This window comes from Sus scrofa, chromosome 8, assembly GCF_000003025.6.
Source record: "Sus scrofa isolate TJ Tabasco breed Duroc chromosome 8, Sscrofa11.1, whole genome shotgun sequence".
Lineage (NCBI taxonomy): Eukaryota > Metazoa > Chordata > Mammalia > Artiodactyla > Suidae > Sus > Sus scrofa.
In genome coordinates, this window is record NC_010450.4 from 3765296 (window position 1) to 3782710 (window position 17415).

The window sequence follows — 17415 nt, forward strand, 5'->3', positions numbered from 1 at the left end:
AGGGACCCTCCCTGGGAGGAGGGCAGGACCTCGAAGGGCACTGAGGACATGGACTTTCTGCCGTCATCAGCATGTGATGCTTCAAGAAGCACGACTGGGAAGCTGACCCCATAGAATGGGATGGCAATTACCTCCCATGGAGGAAAGAGGCAGCCAGCCTCCAACCCCCACCCTCTCCGGAAAGACGTCACTGCCCAGGGCTCTGCGCCCAAGGCCACGCCCTTCAGGGCAGCCCACATTCAAGGATCATCCAGGCTGAGACAGGAGGACCTGAACATTTTGACCCAACGTTATCATAACTTGGAAGGGCCTTCAAGCCCTGGACCCTCTGGGGGCTGGACAGGGCTGCCCCTGGGCCTGGGCTCAGCTGGACCCTCCTGCCCAGTCCTGCTTCCCTCCCCTCCCTTTCCCAGGCCTGGTTCCCAAGGGCACAGTAACTCCACCTTGGAGTCAGCTTCCCTTGAGCCCCAGCCTGGGACACCGAGATGTGTCATGTGCATCCCCAGAGATGGGGCAGAAGCTCTCAGTTACAGAACTGGAGGAACAGCCAGGTCCCAAGAGCGGACTCAGGGAGCACAAGGGCTGCATCAGGGAGGGGGTGACAGGGGCAGGGCCTGACAATCCCAGCCTCATGGGCAGAGCACGCACCTATGCAGGTGCACACCTGTGGCTGCTGCAGTGTCCCCGCAAACCTGGGGAATCAGGACAGTCCTGCCCGTGTGTGGGAATGAGACTCAGGCCGGCTGCCCAGGGAGGTGGTGCTGGGCACAGCATTTCTGCCATCAGGCCGTTGACAGCCCTGCAGTCTGGCGAGATGCAGCGAGCCATCACCCCACCTGCCTGGACCGCTACCCTGGCCACTAGGAGCCCCTGGGCCGCCTGGAGATGTTGGGAGCCCGTGAACCCTGCTGCCACATCATAAATGCCCAGCCCCACCTCTGTGCAGCTGCTGCGTCCTGGGTCCAGGAGCCTGTGTCATGGAACTGAGAGCCCAGCACGCTCGGACAGCAGCCAAAGATAGCAGAGGCTTTGCCTCTGGTTGGGGAAGAAGAGAAATCAGAGGGGCTTCAGGGTGATGGTGGGGGTAAGGGGGCCCTCGCGGCACAGAGGGGCTGAAGTTGGAGGTGGGGGCTGGGAACAGGAGGCTGAGGCTGGCCTCTGCTGAGTTCATCCCACGATGCTCCATCAGGAATAGCAAGAGTGAGGAGTTCCCGTTGTGGTGCAGCAGAAACAAATCCGACTAGGAACCATGAGGTTTTTGGGTTCGATCCCTGGCCTCGCTCAGTGGGTTAAGGATCTGGCGTTGCCGTGAGCTGTGGTGTAGGTTGCAGACACGGCTTGGATTCCTTGTGGCTGTGGCATAGGCTGATGGCTACAGCTCCGTTTCGACCTCTAGCTTGGGAACCTCCATATGCTGGGAGTGCAGCCCTAAAAAGCAAAAAAAAAAAAAAAAAAAAAAAAAAAAAAAAAAAAAGGAATAGCAAGAGCGGAGTTCCGTCATGGCTCAGTGGAAACAAATCTGACTAGCACCCATGAGGATGCAGGTTCAATCCCTGGCCTCATTCAATGGGTTAACGATGCGCCATTTTCAAGAGCTGTGATCACAGATGCAGCTCAGATCTGGTGTTGCTGTGACTGTGGTGTAGGCCAGTGGCTACGGCTCCATTTTGACCCCTAGCCTGGGAACCTCCATATGCCATGGGTGCTGCCCTAAAAAGACCAAAAAAAATAAAATAAAAATAATAAGTCTGAGGAATAGCAAGAGCCAGAGGAAGCAGAGCAGACTCATCAGGCAAAGAGCCAGGAAGACTTGGGGATGGATTCCATTCCCTGGACTCTCCAGCTATGTACTTATCTCCATTCCTTGAAACAGGCTGTTTCGTCCACTGTTAAGGCTTTAGAAGGCTCTCCCTCCACCCTCTCTCGGATAACAGCCGTCCAGGGCTCATCAGGAAGTTCCAGAGTTTGTTCAGGGGCACAGATTCTTCCCGTGGTCTTATTCTAGGATCTTTAGGATACTGTCTTTCCTTATGGTCACAAGACGGCTGCCAGAACACTAGGCATTACATTGCCGTTCCAGGCAGGAGGGAAGAGAACAGACTAAGCACAAAAGATGTTCCAGAAGCCCCCACCTAGGAATGTCCACTCCCATCTCATGGCCAGCACTGAGTCACATGGCCACCCAAACTGCAACAGAGCCTGGGGAAGCTGCGTTTTATCCAGACACAGTGCTGCCCCCACTCAAAACCAGGGCCCTGCCTGCTGTAAAGAGGGAAGGGGATATTGGGGAGGCACCTCATCCTCTTCCAACTGTGAAGAGTGTGGGAGGGAAGGTTCAAAACGGAGGCGGGGCCCAGGGAGGGGGCTGGGCCAGGTCCAGGTGAGAGCTGAGAAGGCCGTGGGGCAAGAGGAGAAGACAGTGTCCCACCTCCCACTGGTCCATAGTGGGTGCAAGCTGTGTGTGGGGGTGCTCTGAGCCAAAGTGCAGGTGCCCTCAAGCCTGTGCCCTTGCAAGACTGGTCGTATGATGCCATCAGCACATCCCCAGGCACTCTCCCACCACTCTCATGCTGCTCCTGCCAGGCCCCTCTGTCCACCTTGCCCCACGTGCTCCTGGTTCTTCCCTGGCACCGTTGTCCTGGGTGCACAGCCCATGCCCAGAGGAGGGCTGGGCAGCGGGGAGATTGAGCAGCCCGAGCCCAGGGAGGCCATGTTGGCCCTGGGCTGGTGCTGGGAACAGTCCTTTTTTTAGAAATTCCTGAGTCACCTCTTTTCCCTGTGCAGGCGGCGAGCACACAGTAAAGCAGAGCCTCAGACTGGAGGGCTCTGAGTGTGGGTGGTATCGTTTTCTTAATATCCTCCCAGGTTTTCATTCTGCAGCTTTTGCCAAAACCTCTGCCCCAGAAGCCGCTCATCTTGGGAGAGCTCTGGCAGCCACGGGAGAAGGCAGGGCACCTCGGCCTGCACAGGGACCCGACAGGGTCGTCTCCCTCCGGAGCCCTGTCCTCCCCAACTGCCCCCAGGTCAACAGCAGCAAGATCCTAACTTAGGCATTTGCGTGAAGCCCACCTCGGTTCCCTCTGCTGCCTCGTCCTTCGTCCCTTTCCTGGGAGCTCCCTCCACCTCCGCGTGCCCCGGCCCTGAAAGGACACACGTTCTGGCACAATGTGCACACACACACATGTGCACATATCCTACATATACATATGCACAGGCATGCACACATATGCACTCTACACACACAAGCAGTGTACACACGTGTGCATGTGTACATATGTGGATGTGTACATGCATTACACATATGCACGCGTACACATCAAATGCAGTGTTCACATGCATGTGTACACACATTGCATGCATGTGCGTATACATAGACGCCCACATGTTCGTGTGTGCATGTGTACATGCATGTTTGCGCGCGCACCTGCACATGCGCATGTACAGTCTCACATGTGTGCACATCGGTATTTTTACACACCCTCTTCACATGCTCTCTTGCCCACCGCAGCCCACACCCACCCTCAGGACGTCCTGGTCCTGGCCCCGCGGGCAGCCCACGCGGCCGGTTTCTCTCCCACGCCTCCTCCCGCTGAGCCGCCTCCCCCGGACTCTTTCCCTGTGCAGGCGCCACGGTCCTGGCCAGCGACTCCAGCCGGCTCCCCAGGCAGTAACTCTGCTCCAGCGATCCCAGTGCAGCCAAAATCTTCCACGGGCTGAGAGCCAGCAGCCTCTTCTGGCCGTTCAGGAGCTGCCTGGCTGCTTCTGCCTCTGTCAGAAAGTTCTGGCGGTGAGTAGGTGTCCCACTGCTGCCTCCCATCTCCCTCCCCCAGGGCCCTTCTCAGGTCAGAGTCAGAACTCCACGGCCCCAGGATTCAGTCGCCTGTCCCTCCCTGGCAGGTGCCGCGGCCTTGGAGGCCTCCCTGGTTCTGGTCCCGCTGTGTGTCTTAAGACAGGGCACTTAACATCTCTGAGCCTCAACAGCCACATTTTCAGGCAAAGATGCTGGACTCTGCTTCAGGCCTTTGCTCAGCCTTGGCCCCATCACTGATGCAGGGGTGCAGGGCGCGCTGACCCGCCCCTCGAGGTCTTGTGCCTGTGGCCCCTCCACCGACAGCCTCATCGGAGGGCGTCCCCAAGCTCAGGGATGCTGGACAGAGAGAAAAGGGGCAGGTGTGTCTCTGTCTTCCTGGCGGGGCCGTGGGAAGGACTCAGAGGATCCCTGGTTCAGTACCTGTGTGGGGCCTTCTCCCTCTAAGGGGAGACATAGCTCACCCACTTTTCTGGGAGAACAGCAGCCACTCTTCCAAACCGAGGCCCTGCCCTGGTCCCAGGCTGGCTGTTGGCTGGAAACCTCTTGGTTTTAACTTAATCTCCAGAATGGCTGGTTTCTGGACCTGGGTCTGGAAGGAGGCGTGGACCAGATGGAAGGAAGTGGGCCTGGACGGAAACTCGTGGGTCTGCAGGAGGGACAGGCAGGGCCCCAAAGCAGGAGACACCCCATAAAAATCCCACTCAGCTGCGTGACTGCCAAATTCTTGTTTCCCGCAGTCTCTCAATCTCTCTCCCTCTCTCCCACCCCTTCGTCCCTCCCTCCCTCTCTCTCTCTCTCACACACACACACACACACACACACACACACACACACACATACACAGTGAGTTTACACTGCCAGGTTCATCTGGAAACACACCAGGTGGCCAGGGCTCTTAGCAAGGACACCTGCGCCATCTCATGTCAGCCTCCTGTCGCATCAGGGCTGGGGCCCTTGTCTGTGCACACAGATTCACAGCAAACACGTGTCTCCACCAAAGCCACACACTTGTACACAGGCGGAGAGAGGTCGCTCTGGCTCGTCCTCCCACCCTGCCTTTCTTTCTGGTCCACACGCCTCGCAAAGTTGTGGCAAAGGCGTGCCTTTGGGATCCCGGTCCCCAGTGCCCACAGATGGAGGCCACATGGAGGCCACGGAACCTGGGGAGGGGCAGGAACTCAGAGAGCACCCAGAGGGGTAAAGCGCCCAGGGGCCCCCCGGATAACGCACGGCCTGGGCGAGACTCCAGAACCCCCGCCCCAGGCACAGCGGTGTTCACGACACGATGAGGAGGACGGACTATCGAGCTGTTGTCCTGGGCCATAGTCGAAAGATGCAATCTGGCAGAAGCCGGTTTTCCTGCAAGTATTTCCTGTGACGTTACCCCCAGGAAGGGGCGCTTTGAATGTAGTGTTGCCGGAACTCGGCCTCTTTCATCGGCGCCGACTAGAAATGCAGAGACAGTGTTTGGGGCGAAGGAGAAAAAACAGCTTTATTGCTTTACCAGGCAAAGGAGAGTTACAGCAGGCTCATGCCTCAAAGACCATGCCCCCTCAGGAGAGACTGGGGGAGAAGAACGGGGCTGCAGATAAGGATCGGGGATTGGTGAGCTGGCGTTGTCTTCCAAGCTGGTGTCTGGCGGTCTGGTGGTGGTCTTTCCGGAATGAAGGCGGCTTCCTGCACACCGTCCATGTGTTGGGCGGTGTCCTTCTGTGGAAGAACTCAGAGATATCGTTGTCTGTGTTCCTGGAGGAGGGGCCAGGACCTGCCCCCAGACCACCGCTGTCATTTCTTGACGGCTCCTCTCGGGCCTCTGCATCCCCTCCCTTCCCCCTGTTAGCAACTGTTTGAACCTGCCCCTTGGAGCTCAGGGGAGGTCCTGGAGGCCAAGGCTTACTCCCTAAAAAGAAGCAATGGGGGACACAGAAAGGTCTGTGTGCCCAGGAGCCCCACGGGGCACTCGCTCGGTTACAGCAGTGACATTCCGCTGTCACCATGCCACGTCCCACGTGATTGTTAATTCCTGGGGCCCATTTCCAGAGGCATTCACTTAAATATTGATTGAAAGTTTTGCTCTGTCCTAGGCCCTGCTCTGGGCACTGGTGATACAAGAGCGACCGAGAGACATAGGCCACTGGCCTCATGGGGCTGACGTTTTAGAGGAAAACAGTGAGGGCCATGCCAGGGGCAGGTGCTGCCACTTATCTGCCCTCTCAGCAGTTTGGGAAGAGCAGCCACGGGCCTTAGCAACTGCCTTTGCCAGGCTCCACTCACAGTAGGCTTCTTGGGCTTTTATAAGATAAACAAGTGGAAAATAAAATAAGATCTGGGAGTTCCCTGGTGGCTCAGTAGGTTCAGGGTCTGGTGTTGTCACGGCTGTGGCCCATTTGATCCCTGGTCCTGGAACTTCTTCATGCCATGAGTATGGCCAAAACATAAAAATAAAAATTTGAGATCTGTAGATCCAACTCGCTAGATAGGAATCAAGTAGCCCAAACATAAATCAGCAGGAACACAGCTGCAGCCCAGAAGTCTCTGAGCTACCCCAGCTCTTGTTTACTTTCCACACCGAATCTGTCCCCCACAGGCCTTCTCTCCTTGGCAGGGGTGCAGTTTTAGCAAATAAAAATACAGGACAATCAGGGAAATTTGAATTTCAGACTAAGCAACAAATAATTTTTAATCACGAGGATGTCCCATACATTATTTGGGATATATTTTGGCAGGGAGGGGGGTCTTTTTAGGGCCGCGCCTGTGGCATGTGAAAGTTCCCAGGCCAGGGGTTGAATCAGAGCTGCAGCTGCCGGCCTACACCACAGCCACAGCAATGCTGGATCTGAGTCATGTCTGCGACCTACACCACAGTTCACGGCAACGCCGGATCTTTAACCCACTGAGCAGGGCCAGGGATCGAACCTGCGTTCTCATGGATGGTAGTCGGGCCCATTGCCCCTGAGCCACATTGGGAACTCCCAGTTTGGGGATATACGTAGACTGGAAACTCTCCACTGTTTGTCTGGAATTGAAGTTTAACTGCACGACCTGTGTGTTACCTGCTGATCCTATTCCCAGGTGAGGGCAGGAGACATTGGGCTGGTGGCTGGTGTCAGTGGAGGCGCTGGTGGCTGAGAGGCAGACGGATTTCTCCAGACACACCTTTTGTTCATTTTGAGTTTTGCGCTATGTGCGTGAGTTACTTCATTTTTAAAATAATTATTCGGGGAGTTCCTGTTGTGGCTCAGTGGGTTAAGAACCCGACACAGTATCCATGAGGATAGGGGTTTGATTCCTGGCCTCACTTAGTGGGTTAAGGATCTTTCATTGCCATGGCTGTGGTGTAGGCTGGCAGCTGCAGCGCCAATTCAACCCCTAGCCCGGGAGCTTCCGTATGCCACAGGTGCAGCTGTAAAAAATATATATACATAAATAAAAAATAATTATTCTAATAATGAGACACGGTTAACATTAGGGAAAGTGGCTGTTCAGCTCTTCTGAAACCATCACAAAGCCAGACCTAAAGAGGGAGAGGGAGGCCCAGTGCAGGTCAGATGGGAGCCCAGCCCCAGCTGAGTGGGGTCTGGAAGGGCTTCAGCCACGGCAGTGGGGGTAGGGGCCTCCTGGGTCCGTTCTTCCATTAGGGCCCACGCTCTCTATTTCTTCTTCGCCAGAGTGATGAAAATATAAACTCCACAAGAACTTCGTTTCTTTTGGCCATGCCTGCAGCACACAGAAGTTCCTGGGCCAGGGATTGAACCCTCGCCACAGCGGGGACCCAAACCACAGCAGTAACACTTAGCCCGCTGAGCCAGCAGGGAGCTCCTGAACAGAAATTTCTGACGTGAGCTGGAGTGTGATTCTCCTCCACTCAAAACACTGTCAGTAAGGGCGAGACCATGCGGAACCTTGCACACGTGTGTCCATAGCAGTCCCCAAACCACGAGGGCACACCCGTCCACGCCGGAAAACTAGGTGAGCAGAATGTGGCCCATGCACACGGCAGGAAGGAGTAAGGTTGACACAGGTTACCCTGCAGACAGACCCTGAGGACGCGATGCTCAGGCAGACACCACAGGCCACACGCTCCGGATTCGGTTCTCGTGAAGTGTCCAGGGCAGGGAAAAACCTACTGAGACAGGGAGCAGATTCGTGGTTGCTTAGGGCCTGGGCAGCAGGCTGGACGGAGGCCATGGCCAAACAGTGCAGGGTTTCTTCTCAAGGGACGAAAATGTTCTATAATTGACTGTGGTGATGGTTGAGTGACTCTCGAATATATCAGGTGTAATTGTCTATTAAATGGGCAGATTAATTGGCAGGAGAATTATATCTCATTAAATTTTTAAAAATGATGCCGTGGCCCTGGTCTGGGAGAAAAGACCACCTGTGCGGCCTGGCCTCTGCCCACTCCCCTCTCCCCCAGCCCCTCCCGCCTTCCTGCAGCCTCCGGCTCTACCCTTCCCGGAAGGCGTTCTTCCCCCGTTATCTCCCCCTGAGAAGCCTCAGGTCCCAAGTCTTTCTAAAGCCCTGGCTCCCCATCTCACCCAGCACCCCGCCCCTTCTCCGGAGCACTGCAGCTTCTCACACAGTGCAGCCCATGCACTCTTTTGATTTCTTGTTTATGGTCACTCTTCCCGCTGGACCACAAGCACCAGGCCAGGGAGGGCTTGTCTGTGTTGTTCACGGCTGTATCCCCAGCACTGAAGACAGTGCCGGGCCCCTAGTCGGAGCTTAAGACACATTTGGGAAATGGAGAAGGTCGGGGCAGGCCAGAGGGGACAGAAGCGAGGGTCCCCAGCCCCAAGAGGAAGCAGTGGCCGGAAGTGCCGGGAAGCTCCAGAAAAAAATCTGAGAGCTGAGGAGCTCCCTGGTGGTCTAGGGGTTAGGATCCTACACTTTCAGCACTGCGGCCTGGGGTTCAGTCCCTGGTCTGGGAACTGAGATGTCACATCAAGCCTCTGCCTCTTGCAGCCAAAATAAATAAATAAATTGAGATGTAAAAAACAACAGAGGGCCTGTAGATCCAGTGGTCCTACCTTCCCACAGACAGTCCTAACTCAGCACTGCAGGTCCAAGGGCGGCCGTTTTCCCTCCTCGCACCTGCCTCCCGCCCCTTCTACGTCTCAGCAAGAAGTACCACCACCCAGGTTGTGCCTCATACCCCTTTCAGAGCCATCACAACTCTGTGATACAGGGTCCCCAGTAGGCCCTCCATCTGCTCCCCATCACACTGCCACCCCCATCACACTGCCACCACCCCATCACACTGCCGCCACCCCATCACACTGCCACCACCCCATCACACTGCCGCCACCCCATCACACTGCCGCCACCCCCATCACACTGCCGCCACCCCCATCACACTGCCGCCACCCCCATCACACTGCCACCACCCCATCACACTGCCACCCCATCACACTGCCACCCCATCACACTGCCGCCACCCCCATCACACTGCCACCCCATCACACTGCCACCCCATCACACTGCCGCCACCCCATCACACTGCCACCCCATCACGCTGCCACCACCCCCATCACACTGCCACCACCCCCATCACACTGCCACCACCCCATCACACTGCCGCCACCCCATCACACTGCCGCCACCCCCATCACACTGCCGCCACCCCATCACACTGCCGCCACCCCATCACACTGCCGCCACCCCCATCACACTGCCGCCACCCCCATCACACTGCCGCCACCCCCATCACACTGCCGCCACCCCATCACACCGCCGCCACCCCCATCACACCGCCGCCACCCCATCACACTGCCACCCCATCACACTGCCACCCCATCACACTGCCACCACCCCATCACGCTGCCACCCCATCACGCTGCCACCACCCCCATCACACTGCCACCACCCCCATCACACTGCCACCACCCCATCACACTGCCGCCACCCCATCACACTGCCACCACCCCATCACACTGCCGCCACCCCCATCACACTGCCGCCACCCCCATCACACTGCCGCCACCCCCATCACACTGCCGCCACCCCCATCACACCGCCACCACCCAATCACACCGCCACCACCCCCATCACACTGCCACCCCATCACACCGCCACCACCCCATCACACCGCCACCACCCCATCACATTGCCACCACCCCATCACACTGCCACCACCCCATCACACTGCCACCCCATCACGCTGCCACCACCCCCATCACACTGCCACCACCCCCATCACACTGCCGCCACCCCATCACACTGCCGCCACCCCATCACACTGCCACCACCCCATCACACTGCCGCCACCCCCATCACACTGCCGCCACCCCATCACACTGCCGCCACCCCATCACACTGCCACCACCCCATCACACTGCCGCCACCCCATCACACTGCCGCCACCCCCATCACACTGCCGCCACCCCATCACACTGCCGCCACCCCATCACACTGCCGCCACCCCATCACACTGCCACCACCCCATCACACTGCCACCCCATCACGCTGCCACCACCCCCATCACACTGCCGCCACCCCCATCACACTGCCGCCACTCCATCACACTGCCGCCACCCCATCACACTGCCACCCCATCACACTGCCACCCCATCACACTGCCACCACCCCATCACACTGCCGCCACTCCATCACACTGCCGCCACCCCATCACACTGCCACCCCATCACACTGCCACCCCATCACACTGCCACCACCCCATCACACTGCCACCACTCCATCACACTGCCGCCACCCCATCACACTGCCACCCCATCACACTGCCACCCCATCACACTGCCGCCACCCCCATCACACTGCCACCACCTCCGTCACACTGCCACCCCATCACACTGCCACCCCATCACACTGCCACCACCCCCATCACACTGCCACCACCCCGTCACACTGCCACCACCTCCGTCACACTGCCACCCCATCACACTGCCACCCCATCACACTGCCACCACCCCATCACACTGCCACCACCCCATCACACTGCCACCCCATCACACTGCCACCACCCCCATCACACTGCCACCACCCCATCACACTGCCGCCACCCCATCACACTGCCACAACCCCCATCACACTGCCACCACCCCCATCACACTGCCACCACCCCCATCACACTGCCGCCACCCCATCACACTGCCACCCCATCACACTGCCACCACCCCATCACACCGCCACCACCCCATCACACTGCCACCACCCCATCACACCGCCACCACCCCATCACACTGCCACAACCAGTCTCCACTCTGCCCAGACCTCCAAGCACCGTCTCTTCGATGACTAGGGTGTGAAGATATCAAGGAAAACCCCCAAGAGCAGCTCCGCCAAAGTCCCAGCCTTTGGTGGGGGTGCGGGGCGGGGTCCTGACTCCCTGCCGCAAGGGGGCGTAGACGAGCACGAGGTGCTTTATCCCCCCTTTCCCTCGGTCTTCCTAGTCCTCAGGCGTCCTTCTCCTCGGAGTTTCCCTGTCAGCCTTACCGAGGGAGCTGTGCCTCATGATTTCCGTGCCAGAGGCCAGCATGGGCGCAGAAGCGGGGCCGGGCCTCTGCGTCCCCAGGCAGCGAGCTGGCCAGGACGGACGAGGCGGGCCCCGCCTGTGGTGACGCTCAGGGAAGGAACCAGAAGAGCTCCCCCGCTCGGGAGGAAGAGCTGGCAGACATCGAGCCGCACACTGAAGAACCGAAGTTAAAATACTGTACCAAAAAGCAGGAAAGGGAGTTCCTGCTGTGGCGTGCGTGGCATCTTGCAAGTGCTGGGACGCAGGTTTGATCCCCAGCCCGGCACAGGGGGTTAAGGGTCCAGCGTTGCGGCAGCTGCAGCCTAGGTCATGACTGTGGCTTAGAGCTGATCCCTGGCCCAGGAGCTCCATATGCCCCCCAGGGGGCCAAAAAATTTTTAAAAAAGCATAAAGGTTTTCATACAAGAATCCCTTCTGGATGATAAACTTCAGCAAAGTGCTTGGAAAGGCAGCTACTTTTACTTCAGTCCATCTCCAGCGCGGCTCACACACAGTCAAGGCAGAAAGCATTCGGGCCTCTGGGATGCCCCCCATTGATGTTTGTGATTTTTACTGTTTCCCATTCCTCGTCAAAGTCCTGGGTGCCCTGTGGGGGCAACTGTTCCTTTCCTGCCTGCCTGCTTCTCCCCTTGCTGGACCAGTCAGTCCAAAATCTTGTCCTCCTGGCTCAGGACTAGCCCGAGCCGGGGCCTGGGAACCAAACTAGGCCCCAGAAGGTCTCTAAAGATGGGCCGTCTGGTCCGGGAGGGGCAGGGAAGCTCTCTCTTGCACTGGGATCTGGGTTCCGAGGACCAGGGAAGCCTGGATTTCAGGCAGGCAGGCTCCCGGGCTGCCTGAAAGAGCTGCTCGAGAAAGGCAGGGCCCAGCGGAAGGCAGCTGGTGGAGAGGCGGAGCCAGCCAGCCCCGCAAGCACCTGACCTTGCTAATTACCAGAGCCATCAACTCCCTGGCTGCAGCTGGTGAGAGCTGGGTTTCTGTCACCTGCAAGTGCAGCCACAAATGTCTAAAATTGGCTGCATGGGGCATTTTCTGAGAGCAGCTCGGTGAATGGGGCTCCATAGACCTGAATTCTGGCAGAGGCTTCACGACTAATCAGGTGACCTCAGCTGAAGCAACATATCTTCCCCCAACTCGGTTTCCCACATAGAAGGGAGCTGAGGCTCATCGCTGCTTCTCAGCACCCGAGAGTAAGTGGTGAAAGAGCAGATGTGGGAAGGAGCTCCCTGGCAGCTCAATGGATTAAGGATCGGGCGTTGTCACTGCTGTGACCCGGGTTACCGCTTTGGCTGGGGTTCCATCTCTGGTCCAGGAAATTTTGCATGCCACGAGAGCCATCAAAAAAAAAAGGGGGGGTGAGAGGACTTGAGAAAGTCTGAGTGCTGTTCAGACGAATGGAACGATTGGCGTCTCCCACCCTGTAGCATTGTCTTCCGCCTCCCCCTCCAGATCACGGCTCCCTGAGAACACAAGCCCCATCCTCCTCACCTCTTCATCCCCAACACCTGGCGTCAGGCCTGGGCAGGTACACACCCCAAAGAACTGAAAGAGGGGCCTAGGGCAGCTATCTGCACCCCATGTCCACAGCAGCATTGTTTCACAACAGCCAAGAGGTGGAAGCAGCCCAAGGAATGAGTGCATGAGCAAAATGTGGTCCATCCACAGAGCAGAATGATACTCAGTCTTACAAAGCAGTTCTGACACCTGCTGCAACCTGGATGGAACTTGAGGCCCTTAGGCTCTGTGAAAGAAGCCACTCACAAAAGGACAAGTCCTGTATGATTCCACTTAACCCCAGGGGAGCCAAATTCCAAGAGACTGAAAGTGGATGGTGGGTGCCAGGGGCTGGGGGAGGGGAGTTTGGTTTAATGGGGGCAGCGCTTCGGTTTGGAAAGAAAGTTCTGGAGAAGGATGGCGGTGGTGGCTGCACAACCGAGTGAGTGCATTAATGCCCAAACTGCACGCTGAACGGTTGAGATTGTTTTATATGATCTGTATTTGACCACAGATTGTTTTCAAACCTGGAAAGCAGGACTTGAAACACATTGAATAGGAGGCATTAAGTAGCCTGAGCAAACAAAACAGGGCAGCAGAGCATCACTTGTTTGCCATGAAAATCGCTCTTGGCATCGTAACAGGAGTCCTGATGTTTTTGGCCTTTGCAAAGCTGGGAATCACGCCTGCTCAGTTAATGCTTCTCGGGGCTTTGAAACCAGGTGGCGGAAGAAGCCAACACTGCTTGCGATGAGGCTGTGCCTGGGAAAGACTGTTGAATCCCAGCACAATAGGCAGAGACCAGTGTCATCCGGGTGTAAACCTGGCGAAGCTGAGGCTCAGAGAGCGTCTGTAATGTGCCAGCAACACACAGCGCTCAGCCCAGCCCCGCCTCTGTGCCCAGACTTCCTCCTTTCTAGATGTTTCCAGCATGTTCACTGTTGGTGCGGGGCTCAACTTTTTCAGCACACGTGTTTTAACTTTGCGACTATAAAAAATGTTTAAACGAAAATTTCATTTTCATGGGAAGTTAGAAGCCCATAAATGGAAGTCACGTCGCGCCTTCGTGGCTTCCAGAGAGCCTCCGCAGCCACTGTTTTATTTGGTCGTGAAGCCGGCCTGGGAGGCTCGCATCAGCGATGGCGGAGGGGCGATGCCACGATTTCAGCCACGGGCCAACCGGAAAGGAAGGAATTTGGCAGAGCCCAAGGCCGACTCAGCACCTGCCCCTCCCACTTCCAGGAGCCAGACCTTCCCTGGTCACCAGGGCTGCCTCTCACCCTCTCGACCTTTGACCTTTGTGCTCCTTTCACACCCATGGTGTCTGCTTTGGAGAGAACTGGGATAACCCATAAGGCCATAACATAAGGGCAGGCAGGTAGCTCATTCATCTACCTGAGCACCTAACACCCAAACCAGGGACTTGAATAAATACGGAAGGATGGGAGGGAGGGGGAGGGAAGAGGGGAGAGGAGGGGGGCAGATGGAGAGGGGGAGGGGGGATGGAGAGGGCAGATGGGGAGAGGGGGAGGGAGCAGGAAGATTAGTGGGACAGTTGCCGGCCTGGCCTTGACCCAGCAGAGGCTTTGCACATAAATCACTAATTGCTAGTCTTTTAGGCAAAACGAAGTAGTCATCAAAACTGAGGAGCATGGGAAACCGCCCAGGTGAATTCACATGGGAATTGCACACTCCCACAGCCGGGTGGCGAGCGGCCAGCACGGCTTCTGACTCTCCCAAGCCCTGGCCCTGGCCACACCAAGGGCTGGATGGATCACAGCCCTGCCTCCAGGGAGTCCGTGTCTGTGCAGCTGAAGGATGGACTGCGAGCAGAGTGACCGTGAGCTCCTTTGCTCGCCCACAGGGCAGCCCTGCTCACAGCCCTGACACTCACGGAGCTACCTCGGGGACCGCCGTCAGCGTCTCACTTGATCCTCCAGAAGTCCCCGTGGGGGTGGGGCCTGAAGGAGGCGGAGGCGGAGCTCCGCCCTGTTGAGAACCTGTCCTGCCTCCAGGCTGCATTGGGGCTGAGCTAGATGTGAACCCAGGCCCCCAGCTCTGGAGACCCGTGCGGTGCTGCCCCGCAGCTCCGGAGAGGGCAAGGGTGTGCGGGACCCACTGGAGGCGTGCAGGGAGGGCGATGATGCAGCCTTGGGCGAGGATAGGGGGCTGGGGGTGGCTGGGAAGGCGCTGGCTGGGCCCTGAGAGAAGCAGAGAGAGGAGGCCAGCGCTCAGATGGAGTGCAGAGCACGACCGGGGGCCTGCGCCAAGATCCATTCTGTCGGCCTGGTGTTTAGGAGTAAGGCAGGGAAGAGGGGCGCTCACAGGAAAATGAGGAGCAGACCCCACGGCCCCTGAGACTGTGTAAAGCAGAAACATTTTCTCCTGGGGCAATCACGAGGCTGGGAAGTGTTGCCGCAGCTGGTTGCCAGGAGAGGGTCTACCTTTTTTCCTTTTTAGGGCCTCCCCTGCGGAAGTTCCCAGGCTAGGGGTTGATTCAGGGCTGCAGCTGCCGGCCTGCGCCTCAACCACAGCCACGCTGGATCTGAAGCAAGCCTGCGAGCTACACCACAGCTCACGGCAACGCTGGATCCTTAACCCACTGAGTGAGGCCAGGGACGAACCCGTGTCCTCATGGACCCTGGTTGGGTTTGTAACCTGCTGAGCCACCACGGGAACTCCCCAGATCTGCCTTTTAGAAAGATGCCTCTGGAAACCACGCAGAAGCTGGGTCAGAGAAAAGAGACAAGGCTGATGCCACCCTGCTGTCCACACCTCCAGTCTGTGGTGTCTTGTTAGGGCAGCCGAGCTAAGACAGGCAGGACCCTGGTTCTGCAGGGGGGTGGACGGGTTGGTGCCCCTACTCAGCGTCCCTCCGGTTTGGGCTTCCTCCCAGGAGCCCAGCTGTGTCTGGGTGCTGGGCCTGGGTGTCTCAGCAGGTGAAAGTGCTGGGAGCTGCCAGCTTGGGACCTGTGATGGATGGCACCATCCATGCTTCCCTGCCCCTGAGCGGGCACCTTTGCCCTTGGTGGGGGGGCAGTTCTACCCCTTCTCCCAGGGCCCCATGGGCTTGGGCCTGTTGCCTACAGAGGTTCCCTGCCCCAAATAAGCAGCCTCACGTGGCCCCTTCCCTCCTCTCTCACCTCCCCTACCGGCACTTCCTGCCCTCGTCTCAGGTTAACTGAGAAGCTTTAGCACAAGGATGGCTTTTAAGGAAGCCCACCTGAGACAAGAGATGAGCAAGGCTTCTCGGGCCCTCGTCCAGTGCAAGAGGGCCACGGGGACTGAGCAGGAGATAAGCTTTTGCTTCGTGCCCCTGGAGCTGCAGAGCCATTTGTCAGAGCAGCAAAATTCAGCAAAGAGGAACGTTTGGAGATGCGGACTCTGGGCTCAGGGAGCACGTTTCGCCACCAGCCAGCGCTCAGCCCTACCGCTCAGGAGGGAGGGAGATCCGCCCGCCAGCAGGACCCGCAGGGCCCGGGCCTCCTGGCCGCACCTCCAGCCGCCAGGACTCTCCAGCTGGTCCAGGCTCTCCGACATCCGTGGCCTCTGCTCCCCTTCCCACCACAGCCGTTTCTGCTCCTCAACCAGACCACAAGGACCAGCATGCTCGTTGCCCAGGGTCTGGAAAAGATGACAGCAACCTCTGGTTCACGTCCTCCCCCCAGCAGAGCTGTACCCACTGTCTCCCCCACCTGGGGGAACACCTGCCAGGCTCTGCACGCAAGCACCCCACTGAGGTTGGCCTGGGGCCCCCACTTTGGACCCTCCTGGAGACGGGGTTCTGTCTGCTGGGGAGTTTGGGGGGAGGTTGAGGGTAACTCTTTTCTCAGATCCTCCTTGGATGGGCGGAAGGATCACCGCCGACCGTTTGTTTTCCAGAGTCTGCAGTTTTCTTGGCAGCTCCGTGCAGACCCGGGAAGTTCTCAAGGTGCTTTTTGTTAAGAACTCTCAGAGCCTTAATTAGAGAGGAGAAGGGAGACAGAGACATCGGAAGACCCTCTGGGACCAGATTCATCCCTCACACCAGAGGGGACGAGGACAAGCCTGAGGGTGGGCAAGGGGCTTAGCAACTTGAAAGCCAGGGGCTGGACAAGTCCACCTCCTGACCCCTGGGCCTGGCTCGAAGGCCGCATTTTTCTAAGCTCTGTCTCTAGACAACGTGGCCAGAGCGCAGATGGTGCATAAAATTTTCCTGGCTGGATTTCCATTGTCTGTCTGTTTTCCGGCCTCCTCAGGGACCAAGAGGTCCCTCCTGTGCCCAGGGGCCTGGGCAGGTGGAGAGCTCCCCGTCACTGGAGGCATGCAAGCCAGGAGGGTTAGGGGGAGAAAAAGGAAAGTTCCAAGCTGAGACTTTAGAGCACAGAGGGTCCCTAAGACCTCAGTTCAGTGTGCTTGGGGACTGGAGGGCAGGCGGAGAGTGGAAGCCAAGCATCCTAAGGATGAGGGCTTCATCCGGGGGCAGCAGGGTGGCACCTGTGGGTGGCAAAAGGAACCGTATGATCAGATATTCACAGGGGCTCAGCCAGTGGCTCCTCTCCTCTGTCCTCAGCAAGGGAAGCTGTCAGGAAAACGATCTGGCAGACAGGAAACCAAGATAATGCTTCTGTTGCTGGGGAAG

General features: G+C 57.8%; 1 long non-coding RNA gene across 1 annotated transcript; it reads right to left on the minus strand.

Annotated features, from left to right (window-relative positions):
* Positions 5278–11555, minus strand: LOC110262051. The gene is made up of 2 exons (XR_002346551.1): positions 11264–11555; positions 5278–6100 (listed from the first exon to the last, which is right to left on the minus strand). It is a non-coding gene; the product is annotated as an uncharacterized LOC110262051 (long non-coding RNA).